Raw genomic sequence first — 14,425 nt, forward strand, 5'->3', positions numbered from 1 at the left:
TTTCTTCCACATTGTAGTTATAAATCAATGCTTACATAATAAATCATATTATAGCCTCAAGAAAAAAAATGAGTGAGAAGAAGTGGCTAAAAGGTGTATCCTATTTATTGATTTAGTTGATTGCTAGTATGTGCTAGCATGCCAGAGTTCAATATAGGTTTCCCCTTCATGCTTTCCCAGAAATTCATGGTAATTATGAAAACTACTAATAGGTGTGACATTGAGACACGCCCACACACACTAGTTCTGTTTCAGGTGGAGGTGAAACAGCCACATCATTGCAGTTTTCCAAATGAATCAATGTTGTTCAGGAAGCTGGAGGCTGAGAGGGTGAATTTACTTGAGTGTTAATGGCTGAATAACCCTCTATTTTCTAGTATGAAATGGTTACCTTTGAGGCTTATTATTATCAAGTTGCTTTTTGAATTGGAAATAGGAATGAGTATTAATAAATAAATCACTACTTGCCAGATATAGCAGACAGACACCACACCCACAGTGACGTGCACTCTCTTATATGAATGCTAATTGGAACCTTTCTATGGCACCAGAGGTTTGTAAGCAGTGTTCAGGTCCTGGAGCCACCTGAGGAATATATTGGGTTAAAGGAAAAATATTCTGGAATTAGTATTCTGATTATGCAAGCTCTAGTTAAGTCTTTTCCATTTAGTGCACCATCATAGGAAATGCCAGTTAAACATTATCAGACACGAGGGAAATGGTAGCTCTGCAATGTTCACAGTGTTGCTAAGGCTTGTATAATGAAATATAAGGAATCCTTCCAAAAGTGTAGTGAACACACTTACCAGCATGCTTCCAGGTCTCAAAGGCTGCAAAATGTTGTGTGGGAATCTATCTCATCTGAGGCTTAGCTAGGGCTCCCTACTGCCAAGCTAATGCGCTTGTTGGCAGTGTACGTTTCTCTGGGGACTGTCGGATGGAGCACCTCTATTTGTGATTGGACATCGGACAGAGGTTGACCTTCCTTGCTGGGTGCCCCTTCCCCACAGAGACAAGAGAGAATTGGCTCAGGCAGTTGTAGGGCTGGCGAGTTCAAAATCTGTGAAAACAGGAACCTGCAGGCTGAAAACTAAGTCACGGGTTGACGCTGCTGCTCTGTGGAGCCGAACTGCTTTGAGAATCATCAGCGCTTACTCTTACAGCTTTGCCCTGATTAGATGAAGCTCACTATCTTAGTGATGATAATATCCTTTATCAAAAGTTAACCACATCCATCAGACATTTTCCTAATATCACCTGTTAGTTTTGATTAAAGCATTAGACTATGGCCCTAACCTACAGAGCTCATAAAATGATTAACTTCCTTGGGCTACCATAATAAAGGACTAAAAAACTGTGGCATAGAACATGTTGTTAATTTCTCCTACTTCTATAAGTTGGAAAATTGAAATCAAAGAATTGGCAAGATTGTACGTCCTCTAAATCCTATGAAGGTGGATAGTTCCTTATCTCTCACACCTTCTGGTAGCCCCAGGCAACCCTCGGGTTGTGGCTACATTACTTCAATCTGTTTTTCTGATTTCAATGAGAGTTTTCCCCCATGTCTATGTAAAGATTTCCTCTTCTTACAAAAAAAAATATCATTTATATTAGATTGAGACCTACCCAAATCCAGTATAATCTTATTTAAAATGAAGTCACATTCCTGGATCCAAGAAGCTGGGACTTGCATTTACCTTTTGGGGAAAGGTAACAGTTCCACTGCTAGCACTGACTTTCACTGGCCTTTATATATCATCTTCTGTTTTGGAGTTAATTGAGAACTGTCAACTCTTCTAGCAATTTAGCATGCTATATGAGTAGACCAGGCACACTGAGGTGGTAATAAACCAAAACAGCAAAACCTCAGTCTGTGCTTGCTGTGTAAAGTCCTTAGTAGGTGAGAATTCAAGGTGCTTGTGGAACATGGGGGTGCTGTTTAGGCACTGTCAGCAGTTACCACACATGGAAGAGACCAGCCAGGAGACATTCCTGTGGCTATGCATTCCCAGAATGTCCATCTGAATTCATCAGTCTTAAAATTCCTAAGCCAGAGAACAGGATGCCTTATGCTGATAACTCTGAAGCATATACTGCTCAAGAGAACACAAACTGTTGTTTTGCAACTCTTGTTTGAAGTGATAGCAGAATTCAGTCTTTGCAAAAGAATTTTGTCTTGAAGTTTTGAGTGGATATCTCAGTGGCCTCTTTGGTTATGTTTATGTAAATCCACATATGGTGACATCTGAAACAATTGCATCTCAGAATTTGTTGTGAACTTTAGACATAGAATGGACTTTATATAGAGAAAGAATGTTTCAATTTGTTTAATCTCTAATGCGGGGGGGTGGGGGGTGGTAAAAGAAGATTGGTCATGGGGCCTCCCTGTAGCTAGCTACAGAAACCTCCATGTTTATCTTCAGGCGATCTGGCCCCTGAGTGTGGCCACAGGTAAAGTCTGTGATGGACAAGCCATAGGATTGAGATTTCTCTGAAGATTGAAAGAGACATCGCAACTATATTAATTGGCAAGGACTGCTGTTAACAAAATCCACAAGCTGCATGGCTGAAATAAAGAAAATTTACTGTGTTTTTATTCTATAGGTCAACGTAGAAGTCTAAAGTTAATTTGTCAACAAAGCCATGCTCCCAATTAAAACTCTAGGATACAATCTGTTTCTAGCTTTCCTCACTTCTTCTCATTCCTTGCCTGATGGGAGCATAACTGCAGCCTTCCCATGGCATCCTGCCTGTATGTGTGTCTCTGTGTTCATATTTTCCTTTTTAAGACAGCATTCATTCTGGAATAGGGTTTTATCCTTCGTCTTTGCTAATCATACCTGCAGCAGTCCTGTGCCACATAGGTCCACATTCTGAGTTCATGGGAGAATGGACGTGAGTTTTGGGAGAGACCGAGTTCAACCCATAACAATAGTGTTCTCCAATTTTAACTCCCCTCCCCATGCTTTGTTGTTGTTTTTCTGTTCTGTTACCCCTAATCATGCATGAGTGATATGAACTGCATTTGTTCTCAGGCTAGTATTGGGCTTGCATGGACACCGAATAGGAAAGACACCACAGAATTTGGCCATGCTGGTTAAGAAGAAGAAAGATCAGCCAGCAAAGAAATCTGGCAGGCAGGAAGATGAATGAGTGAGACAACGAATGGCCAGGACAGATTTTCAGGCCCTGTAATTGATGTTAATGCCTTAATCTATCCCTAGTGCTACAAGATGCCTGAGAATGAGTAAATTATAATGAGCAGAAGTTCATTTCTCATGGTTCTTGAAATTGAGAAGTCCCAGACCAAAGAAACAGTGGCAGGCTCTGATGAGGGCCACTCTATGATTCCCAGATGGCACCCTCCTGCAGTATCCTCTCGAGAGAAGGAATACTGTGTTTCCTCACATGATGGGGATGAAGGGAAAGAAGAGGGAAAGAACCAGGTAATTCCCTCCAGCCCTCTCACAAAATGACTAATCCCATCATAATTGCTTCATTTTCCTGATTTAATTATCACTTAAAGGCTCCACTTGAGGGGCCTGGCGGGGTAGTCTAGCAGCTAAAGTTCTCACCTTGCACATGTCAGGATCCCATATAGACAATGGTTCTAATCCCAGTGGCCCCACTTCCTATCCAGCTTCCTGCTTGTGGCCTGGGAAAGCAGTTGAGGACAGCCCAAGGCTTTGGGCTCCTGCACCTTTGTGGGAAATCCGGAGGATGCTCCTGGCTCCTTAAATCTTAAATCTTAAAAAAAAAAAAACAAAAAAAACTCCATCTCTTAATTCTGGTAAATTGGGTTAAAATGCCGAATTGAATTTTATAGGGATATAGAGATTACAACTACAACACCTAGGAAACCAAGCAACACCCCAACGGAGTAAAAAATGGGCTTCTCTAGTAATCAAGCAGGGTAAATATTTGAACTATAGCTATTTCCATTGGGAGAAGTAGAGTGAATCCCAAATCTTCAACACTTGAATATATATGTTTTTAAGCCTCATTTTGCCAACACTCTTACAAAAGATCACACAGTCACATTTATCAAGCTCACTTGGATGGATATGCTTTCAATCAGAATTAGCTAATTAATTTAGAACCAGAGGTATAGTTATAAAAGTAACCTGGAATACCTGAGCTAGCCAATTGGTAAATATACTCCATGGCACTTGTTTCCTTTAGGAAGGTCATCAGAATACACACTTACTTATTTTCAATTAAAAAAATATAACTGTACACACAGTGGACTCTCCTTTCTGTGTTAGCTGGAAGATGTCTGCCAATTGTAGGAGCAGGGAAAGGAAGATGGTACTCAGATGCACACAGGTGTGCCCCTTCCCACAGGGGATGTGTCATCTCCCTCCTTGACTCATAACTGTAAACATTATAAATCCATTTGATCTTTTCATTCATTTCTGTTTTCTAGGCCTACTATGGACCCTCTGTACAGAACATCTTGTTCTTCTAAAAAAACAAAGGACAAAATACACAGTTAGGTCTTGATATATTTAAGCATCTTTCACTCTGTCTACACACTCCTGAGTTTGAGCATTCCCAAGACCTTCCATCACCAGATCATATGCATTTTCCAATTAACTCCCCCAATGACTGATAGCAGATGGGGATACCTTCTCATGACCCCCACATTCTAACAAGAAAATGAACATTGGAATTCCCCTATGTCAATGATATATGCAACAGACTTTTAAAAAGATCTTGGAGAAGTTAAAAATGATGCTATGATCTAGTAAAATCCTATCATGTTATAAATAATACCTGGAGAATATCTTTGAGTTGTTCACATACACAAAGGCATGGAATAAATCTCTGCCTCCCATTCTGATGTCTTCCTTTTTTCTAGACTGCCTCTGGCTACAGGTGTTTTCCAATCTCAGTGACTTCTTCTAGAGAATAGCATGCTTTCTGATAATGACCTGTCCTTTTTCTTATCCCTTGCTTTCGATTTTCTCTCACACAGGATGGAATGTTGCAGGAATAAAGCCTTGAAATATAAAAGTACTTCCTGGGCTTTGCGTTTTCTTCTTTTTTCCTGCTCCAGTACCTTTCCTTGTCAGGGGAAGAACACACTTCTTTGTCATCAAGACAAAAGTAGATTCTGTAAGAGGACTGCGTTCAACCAGGCTGCTCTGTAGTGGGTATTGGCTGTGACCTGCAAGAAAATGAATTGAACCATTCAAACATGTTAGTAGCTCCATACTGAAAATTTGTTTTCTCATTCTAATGAAAGGTGATGGCTTCTGGCTTCTTCAATCACAAATTTGATCTGACTTTATTTGTTTAAAAATAGGCAGTGCCATCAGCATGGGATCTATAGTGCTGTGTTTCTGAGTCACTTACTGAACTTGATTGGGCTTGATGTGATATGACATGCTGGATAATTTCTCCTTTCTTTTTAAGCCCAATTAAGGGAGAATGATCCTCATAACAGCAGTTTCTGTAGCCTCTGCAAGGTTTACATGAGTTATGAAGACAACTCTTGGAAGGAAAATTTACTTTTTTAATTCCTCTTTCTGAGTCAGGAAAACAAACTTTCTTAGGCCACTAATAAATATCAATATCTAATTGATATCTCTGAATTAATCACAGCTTCTACAAGACTGAGTCTCAATCCATCCTTTTTTTTTGTTATTGTTGTTGTTGCATAGCCTTAAGTATGTGAACCTACATAATATAAAACAGTGCCCGTTGCAAATAAACTAAGTGAACATTAATGAATGGGATCATTGCTAATCCATATCATCATTTTAACAGAAATACTCAATTTGGTGTCTGAAGTCTGACATCATTTAGGATGGCCTAGTGTGACTCATGTATCTCCTTCTAACATTCTGAAGTCACTTAAAATAGAAGCCAGGTTTTTATTTACAGAAAGTATTGATTTGTGCGTATTTAATAAAAAATGAATCTCAGAATCTAATTTATAGTAATAGTACAGGAATCACATTGTGACCTGATATCTTATCATCTCAGCAAATGAATAATGGGCTTTTGTGTCTCTCATTCTTATCTGCAACATCAGGAACAATGTGTGTCTCAGTACTTGATTATTTACTGAGCAATGACTATGTATCAGGCAGTGACATAAGTTGTTCAGGTATAAGAATTCATTTAATGTTGACAGTCACTCTGTGAGAGAGTAAGTAGCTTGTCCGAGCTATTCAAGTTAGAGCTGAACTGGAATTTAAATACAGGCAGCTTTTTTTCCAGAGCCTAGACCCAGAATCACTGCATGTATAACAAGGCCTTCATTGACTGTACAAACATTATTTCATGTCTTACATATATGTAGGTGGTATGGATACTGAAATGCATAAAATAGAGAAAGTAGACAAACATATTCCTACTGGAAAATTTAACTTTGTAAGGTAATCTGTTAATGCACAAAATAGTGTTGACTAGTAAAAATATAAAACAAGTCACAAATCCAAATCAATAAACGGTTGTAAATTTTCTAATGTCTAAATTATGAAAGTAAAAAGAAACAGGTAAAATTAATTATATTATTATATTTGATTTAACCTGAGGCATTTAATGAAGTTATTTCATTAAATATACTAAATTTTAGAACATGCTGTGCATTTAGCATAGCTCAGCCTAAATAAGCATAGCAACATTTTAAGTGCTCAAGAAGGCACATAGCTGATAGATCCTACACAGAACACAACAGACCTGTAGGGCAAGCCTAGCCCAGGAGAGGAGGGCTCAGTGTAAAAGCTCTGCATGGAGAAAGGACCCCCAAAGGGGCTAGACGGAGTGACCAGAAGGGAGAATGGTCAAGACGAAGTATAACAGTGAGCCAGAGACCAGTACTTATAAGGACCTTAAAGGTCATGATTTGCATTAGTCACCTGGGAAAAGCTATGAAATTCTTTACACTGTCACTTTATTTTCCTTTTTTTCTGATTTGTTTTCTTTATATTTTTAATTATTATTACCAGTTTTCTATGATGTGGTTTGGTATGTATAGGGATTCCCCATCCATCTCCCTTTCCTCCTTCTTTATTATCCCCACCATTACCATTTTCCCCCATATAATTACAATAGAATAATTCTTCAGCAACAGTCACAAGTAAAACCTTTTGCTACTTAAGTGTATTATGGCATTTTAGCTCTTGGTGATCATGGAAAATCTAGTATCATATTGTCAATATATATTTAGCAGTTTCATTGGGAATCCTCCATTTATTCAAGAGTGGAGATGCATACCGCAACATATCTACCTTTCCAGTATGCTAGTCTCCATTATATAGTTCATTTATGAGAGTGTGTGTATTTACATGATTACCCCATATCAACTTGTTTTGCATTTTACATGAATGTTGCCTTATATCAGAGCATAATGGCCTCCAATTGAGACAATTTCATTCTTTCTTTCTAATAACTGAGTAGTATTCCATGGAGTAGATGTACCAGTTTCTTTATCCCTTCCTCTTTTGAAGTGCATCTGGGTTGTTTCATTGACTTTATTATTCCATATTGTACTGCTGTAAATATAGGGTTGCAGGTCACTTTCTCATATGCAGATTTCATTTCCTTCGGATGTATTTTCAAGAGTGGGAAAGCTGGGGCATATGGTAGACTTTTCAGTTGTCTTAACATTCTTCATATTGACTTCTACCAGTAGTGCAGGGTACCTTTTCCCCTCACATTCACATCAGCAGGTGTTGTTAATAGATTTCCAAATATAGGCCAATCTCACTGGAGTTAGGTGGAACCTATACTGTCACTTTAAAGCACAGCTGCCTTCACTTTCAAATTCTATATCCTAAATCCAATGAGTATACAATGCATAACCAAGTGACTGTCAAATCTTGTTAGAAAAACATTTGTGTTAATGAGCTTTTATCATGTCTTTTTTTACTGTATCAGGAAAAAAAAAACTAGTTTTAGTGGCTATAATACTCACTTCCAAAACAGAGTGTCCACTGTGTGACCAGTCAAATTTTATATTTGCAAATGGCACGAATACATGTATAATCAGCTTTGAAATCTGAAGTGAAAGACAGCATTTTCATTCAGAGTTAGCTTAGTTTATTACAGTTAGCTTTGATTTAAATTCCAAATAATTCCTTTACTGTTCAGAGTAGTTAAAATGCAATGAAATGGCATGATTCCATCTCTTCTGTCCCTTAGCTTCAGCAACCTTAGAATCCGTAGGTGTGTGCCATAGGGTCATGCAATGAATGAGCGTTCGTCAGCACAAGAGTGGCATGATTCCTCTAATACCTTTCTTTCAAATTTATATAGCTCATTCAAGTTCAAGGGTGACTTTGAAATTCTGTAAGCTGGAAAAACCTAGAAGCACTTGAGACCACAAAATCTTTGAACTCTAAACTTTAAACTAATTGCCACCCACAATTATAGATACCTCTCTATAGATGGGAGAGAAGCATTCATTATAAGCTATAAAAATTTCAGCAGATCCTTCCATCTATTTTTATATTTATAAACCCTGTGTCTTTTGTAGCCTACTACCAGCACACACTACATTATAAATTTTGAATTTATTTAAATATGAAAATAATATTTATTGATATATTTACAGAGATAAACCTAATTATATTGAATTATCCAAAGACTAATTTGCTGAAAATGCTGATTCCTGGATTTCAGTGCCTTAGCAACAATGCTCCTATTTGTTCCCTTCCTGCTTTCTAGAGCAACAGCCTTCACATATAGTTACAGAAGACTGCAAGTTCAGATCCATGCTACATCAGTGAAATCATTTGGAAATCCAATTTTTGCATGTAGAGAATCCCTGTGTTCCTTATCCTCATTCTGAACTTTCCTTTGTGTATGCATTGTCCATTCATTTGATATTTACCTCTTGAAATTTTTACTGAGAACACTAATGTAGTGGGGTGGAAAGGAATGGAAAGTGAGCTGTGAGTATGTTCCTAAAAATACAAATGGTTCCTTTTGAGAATGCTTCATATGTGATTTTAATATAATTTAGGATGTGCTGAATACCCTCCAAGGGGATATGTATAAAGGGATAGAATGATTTTGAAAAAAGAGGGATTCCTAGTGAGGTTCAGAGATGTAGTCATTGAGGTCCGTTCACAAAACTATATAGAATTCCAATAGGAAGTTCTTTGAGAAAGGTGGCATTTGGGTTAGAGGAAACGTGTTCAAAAAGACTATCACTTTGGTCTTCTTTAAAGCTATATTCTCAAGAAAGAGAGAGTAAATGGGCAAATGTGAGAAAAAGGCAGGTTGGGATTTGGTCCAAGAAAGCCTTGAAAGACAGGCCCAGTATAACTCTGATTCTGTAGACACTGAACATGATCCAGCAGACAAAATGTTCTTCCTTAGTTTTTATTTATTTTCTTTCTTTCTGGAAACCATTTAAGATGAATTGTAAGACAACAGGGAGATCGACCGCAAGTAGCTGTCAATCCAATGACAAAGTAACAGGAGTTGAAGTCACTGATATTTGAGACATTTTGGAATTTAACTCTCAAAGCCCAACTCTAATAAGACAAGTAAATGGAAGATGATGATGACATAGATTTCTAATCCGTCCAGTTTGAGAAAGAGAAGGGTGAATGAGCAGCTGTTTTGGGGGGTAGGATGATATGATTTGTGCAAACTCAGTCTGGCAATCCATTCGTTATTCTCTGCAGATCACTGACCTGACAGACAAGCCCAAGTGAACAGAGAGGCAGAGACATGGCTTTCTGGAGATAAGGTAAGGATGGATGACATTCACAGCCCTGGAGAGAGTGTGCCTCCTCAAGTGAAATCCTATCCAGGTCAGACTACAGCTTTTGATTTTCTTCCTATACTTCTTATAAAAAGAATTCATTATTGTGTTGCTTCATAAAAAATTAAATGTGAAAACTGCTATTTGTGGGCGATAAGGACACTGAAGTGCCTGGCCTCAATTTTCTTCTTTAGGAGTTTTCTTTTGTCACTGGCCTTTTGTATTTAGAAATATTTTGTGTATGCCTCTCCAGGGAAAGGGAAGTGAATTTACACTCAAAGAGTAAAAGCCCTTACATTTTTTTTAAAAGAATATTTAAGTTTTGTTTCCCTGTTCTATCTAACTCACAAAATTACTTCTGAAAATTTATTTTCAGCCTCTTCAAAATATAGCCCTTCTTCAAGTAATGTCTAACCACACCTTACCCATGAAGTATCCTCTGGTCTGTCCTTTAAATCCTTTGGCAAAAGATTTATAGCCACTATTGACATTGATTTGATCGTATGTAAGTCTCTTTACTAGTTCTAATATCTTTGAGAACAGACGGTCACCCATTCTCACAAACTGTGGGAACCTGGCTCAACTTGAGAGATGGGTTGGTGATTAGGGAATGAATAGATGGATAACAACCTAGTTTACTGAGCATATCTGTATGCCAGGGATGATCCAAGCAGTTCACACATGCTGCTTTATTAATCTCTGCCACAGTTTTGGGAGATATGGGTCAATATTTTGGCCTAGGGCAAAAGGAGAGCAAGTACTTACTTGCTGAGCATGATCCCAGGCAGCCTTGTTCCACAGTCTGTGATCCTAGCTACCAGGTATGCTACAGCTACTATGATACGTGACCTGATTTGCTTAGTGTCTACAATAGGGAGAAAAAAGGAATGAACTGGTTTGCAGCACTCATTTTGGAATCATGACTATACGACTTTAAAGTCATTAATGCAATTCTGAGTTTCTTCATGTCAAAACCAATTAATAATAGTATTTCACAATTTTGGGGGAACAGAAACAAGGGGAAATGAACCTGTGTGATGGTGGTGCAATTATTTCCAAAATATTTAAGTAACATCCTTGAGATTGTAATGCCAAATTCTATCCAGAGGTGTTATCCTGGCATCAAGCTTCTTATGTGTTTGATGCTGCAATAATATTTTTTTTACTGAGAACAATCATTAGCACAATGGTGTCTAATATCAGTTGTGAAAATAGAGCTTATGCATGCTATTAGAATGTGGAACATGCCAGAAATAATTAAAGACCTTATTTTTATAACTGAAAATGAATTTTCCTCAAATGTTACATTGTAAGCATTTCTTGCTGTCTTATTGCAGATTTACTATTAAATCAATAATATAGCATTTTATTCTGAGCAATAACACACTGTTGCTATTTTCTTTATAAAAATACATTTTGTTGTATATTTTGTATTGTACTCTGAATGCCTCATTAAACAAAAACATGGGAAGGAAGGAAATGTCATTGACAAAGAGATGTGTTTCTTTGAAATGTTGAGTTATAGAGAGAAGAACTGACTTGGAGAGATATCTTTCAGCCACTAGTGAGCTCTCCATTTGGCTGTATTGTCCAGAGCTGGGCCAGACCCATTTTCTTCTGCTACTTTCCCAGGCACATTAGCAGAGAACCAGGCTGGAAGTACAGCAGCTGAGGCATGAGCTGGTGCCCACATGAGTTGCCAGAATTTCAGGCAATAACTTACCCCACAATGTCACAGCAGTGGGCCTGAAAAGTTCAGTTTTTAAAAAGAGATAGTCATAATTTATTTATTTTAAAAGTATTTCTCCAATTCTTTCAAATTTTCCTGAAAAATTGGTGTCCAATCTCAAATTTAAGGTAAAAGACAAAGATTCTAACTCTACTAAAGAAGAAAGGATAAAAATGGTTGAAGAAATACTTTAGCTCTCTTTTATTTCCCAGGTAAGATAGTATGCCTAAATCTAACACATAAGTCAATGGCAAGGAAAAATAATGATTTTATTATAGTGGTTGTTGATGTACAGATTGTAAGGACAAAACCTATTTTAATCCTTAGAGCCGACAAACTAAATATATGATTTTCAACATATATTCATACCTGTGTGCAAGAATGTCTATTGTGGTGTAACACTGGTAAGTCTTTGTATAGTATATTAATCTTTGGGCATTCAGAATTTATCAGTGTGTCTGGAATTCATATTGGTTTAACTTTGTCTTCACTTTTTCTGAAATATGGATATAGGAACAATTTTTAAAAAACCATTTGAGGGGCTTGCTACATTTAGCAATATCATTTTCAGTGTATGCCTTGAATATGAATGTGAGTATATGACAGCTACAACCAAATGGCTTGTAAGATATTATTAGTTCCTTTACACAAAATCTGCTAGGTTCTGACATTTTAAAATTTTACAGATTAAAATAAAACTTTCAAAATATTAGCTGAAACTCAGTGGGATGCTAAAGGAGAAGCCTGGTTCACAACTAAATTATGCTCTTAATAAATCTCACCATGCTGAAGTGAAGACTTTTGTATTTTGCCTACATTAACTCAGTTTTGAAGGTAATTGGTTTAGCCTGTTATAGTACTGCCTGATAGTATTTCTTCTGCTTTTCAACAAAGAATAAAGTATAATTAAATTATTGTTGCATGGGGAAGTCATGTATTATTAGTGTTAGGTAATACAAAATTTAAAATGGACTTAGGAAAAGTAACTGTACAGGTTTCATAAATATGCTTCATAAATATGCTCACCACAGGCTTCACTGGGTTATTTAACTAATTTAAATATATTTTTACTTAGTGGAATAGAAATGCTTGATCATCCCATTCTTTTTATTTTTATTAAATTTAGTATGATCTTGTTTTCAGCATTTCATAACCAAAATATATCAAAGTTTAATCTTTGTTGAGTCTGAATTAGGGGAGGGGATGATTAGGATTTTAAAATAAAATATAATTTTTTTTTTTTAAAGATTTATTTTTATTATTTTTTCATTGGAAAGGCGGATATACAGAGAGGAGAGACAGAGAGGAAGATCTTCCGTCCGATGATTCACTCCCCAAGTGAGCGCAACGGCCAATACTATGCCGGTCCGAAGCCAGGAGCCTCTTCCGGGTCTCCCACGCGGCTGCAGGTTCCCAAAGCTTTGGGCCGTCCTCGACTGCTTTCCCAGGCCACAGGCAGGGAGCTGGAAGGGAAGCGGGGCTGCCGGGATTAGAACCGGCGCCCATATGGGATCCCGGGCGTGCAAGGCGAGGACCTTTAACCACTTGCGCCACTGCGCCGGGCCCAAAATATAATTTTTAAATATCAAAATTATCAAAAGACTCAACAACTGAAGGTTTAAACAAAACTGAAGGGTTTTCATTAATTACATGCACATATACAATGTATAAGAATGTGTATACCTATATACACATGAATGTGTGTGTGACTTTTTTATTTTTCACTGATGATTTTAATGACTTAAAATGTAGCACTATTTCAGTAAACTAAATATGTTGCTAATTGAGTATATTAACCCAATCAACTAAATATTTTTCTTCTATGAGAGTTATAGAAGAAAATCAATAGCCTGTTTTTTCTTCTAAGTTGAGCTGAATGTCCTGAATTGACGAATTCTGAAATAGGCAGCTCATAAAGTCAGAACCCAGGAGCTCAAAGTTTCCCTGATACAGCTTGCTGCTGTGTGGACTCATGTACACAGTCCTACTGGTTCTTTCAGAATGTGCTTCTTGCTTGTGTGACCTGGTACTTCAACACAATCCCCAACTCTAGACTGAGGGTTAAGTGTCATGTGAACTGGCAACCAACTCCAATCAGCTGAGCACAGAGTGTGTAAATATGTTAGAGTAGATAATGGAGGCCATGATGGATGCCTCTGAAGGCAGAAAAACTCAAAGAAACTGTCATTCAGTCTATTGGGAAAAAACAGTAGAGAACAGAACAGTGGACCTGAGTAGGGAAGACAGGGGCCATCTAGCTGAACAAGGAAGTGACATAATGACCAGGAGGGAGTCTGTGATTCTCTGCTCTCTGTCATCCTCAACTGTAAATATAAATAGCACTTTATTAACTGAAAATGCTTGAGAATACAAAGAAATAAAAGTTCTTAACCCTTTTTTTGTAAACCATTAGTAGTTCACAACTTGGATAAAATCATTGTTTGATTTTGAGAGCTGTTGGAAGACTAATCCTCAAACTACCAGCATCTATTATAAGAAAATTTTATATATGAATATCACACTCTGGTTGGTGTGTTGGCTGGTTGTCAAGTTAGCTGGGTTTTATCAGATTTAAGTGGATGTTAAGAGTGAAAAAACACAGGACTTCTTGATTCGTTGAGATTTTTAAAGCTAGTTCATTTGTGATAAATGACACCATCAATGCCAAAATCAAATACAGAAAATGTCCAAAAGACTGATACAGAAACATGTGAAACATGTCCATTCAATACTGTATTAAGTTTTGAGGGAGTCAGCCATTTCAGCTGATAAGACAGAAAGGATTATACAAGCCAAACCAGCTTAAGGCAAAAAGTTCAAGTACCAATTAAGATAGGGACTAATAGAACCTATTTGTCAGCTATTAAGTTGCTTTCCAGACATGGACAGTCTATTTTCTATACAGATTTGCTCATGGTGTTACTATGCTTGTGGGAGACTTTTAAAAATTTTTAGATTTTAGTTGAACA

This window comes from Ochotona curzoniae, unplaced genomic scaffold (assembly GCF_017591425.1).
Source record: "Ochotona curzoniae isolate NIBS_2020 unplaced genomic scaffold, NIBS_Ocur_1.0 contig_2210, whole genome shotgun sequence".
NCBI lineage: Eukaryota > Metazoa > Chordata > Mammalia > Lagomorpha > Ochotonidae > Ochotona > Ochotona curzoniae.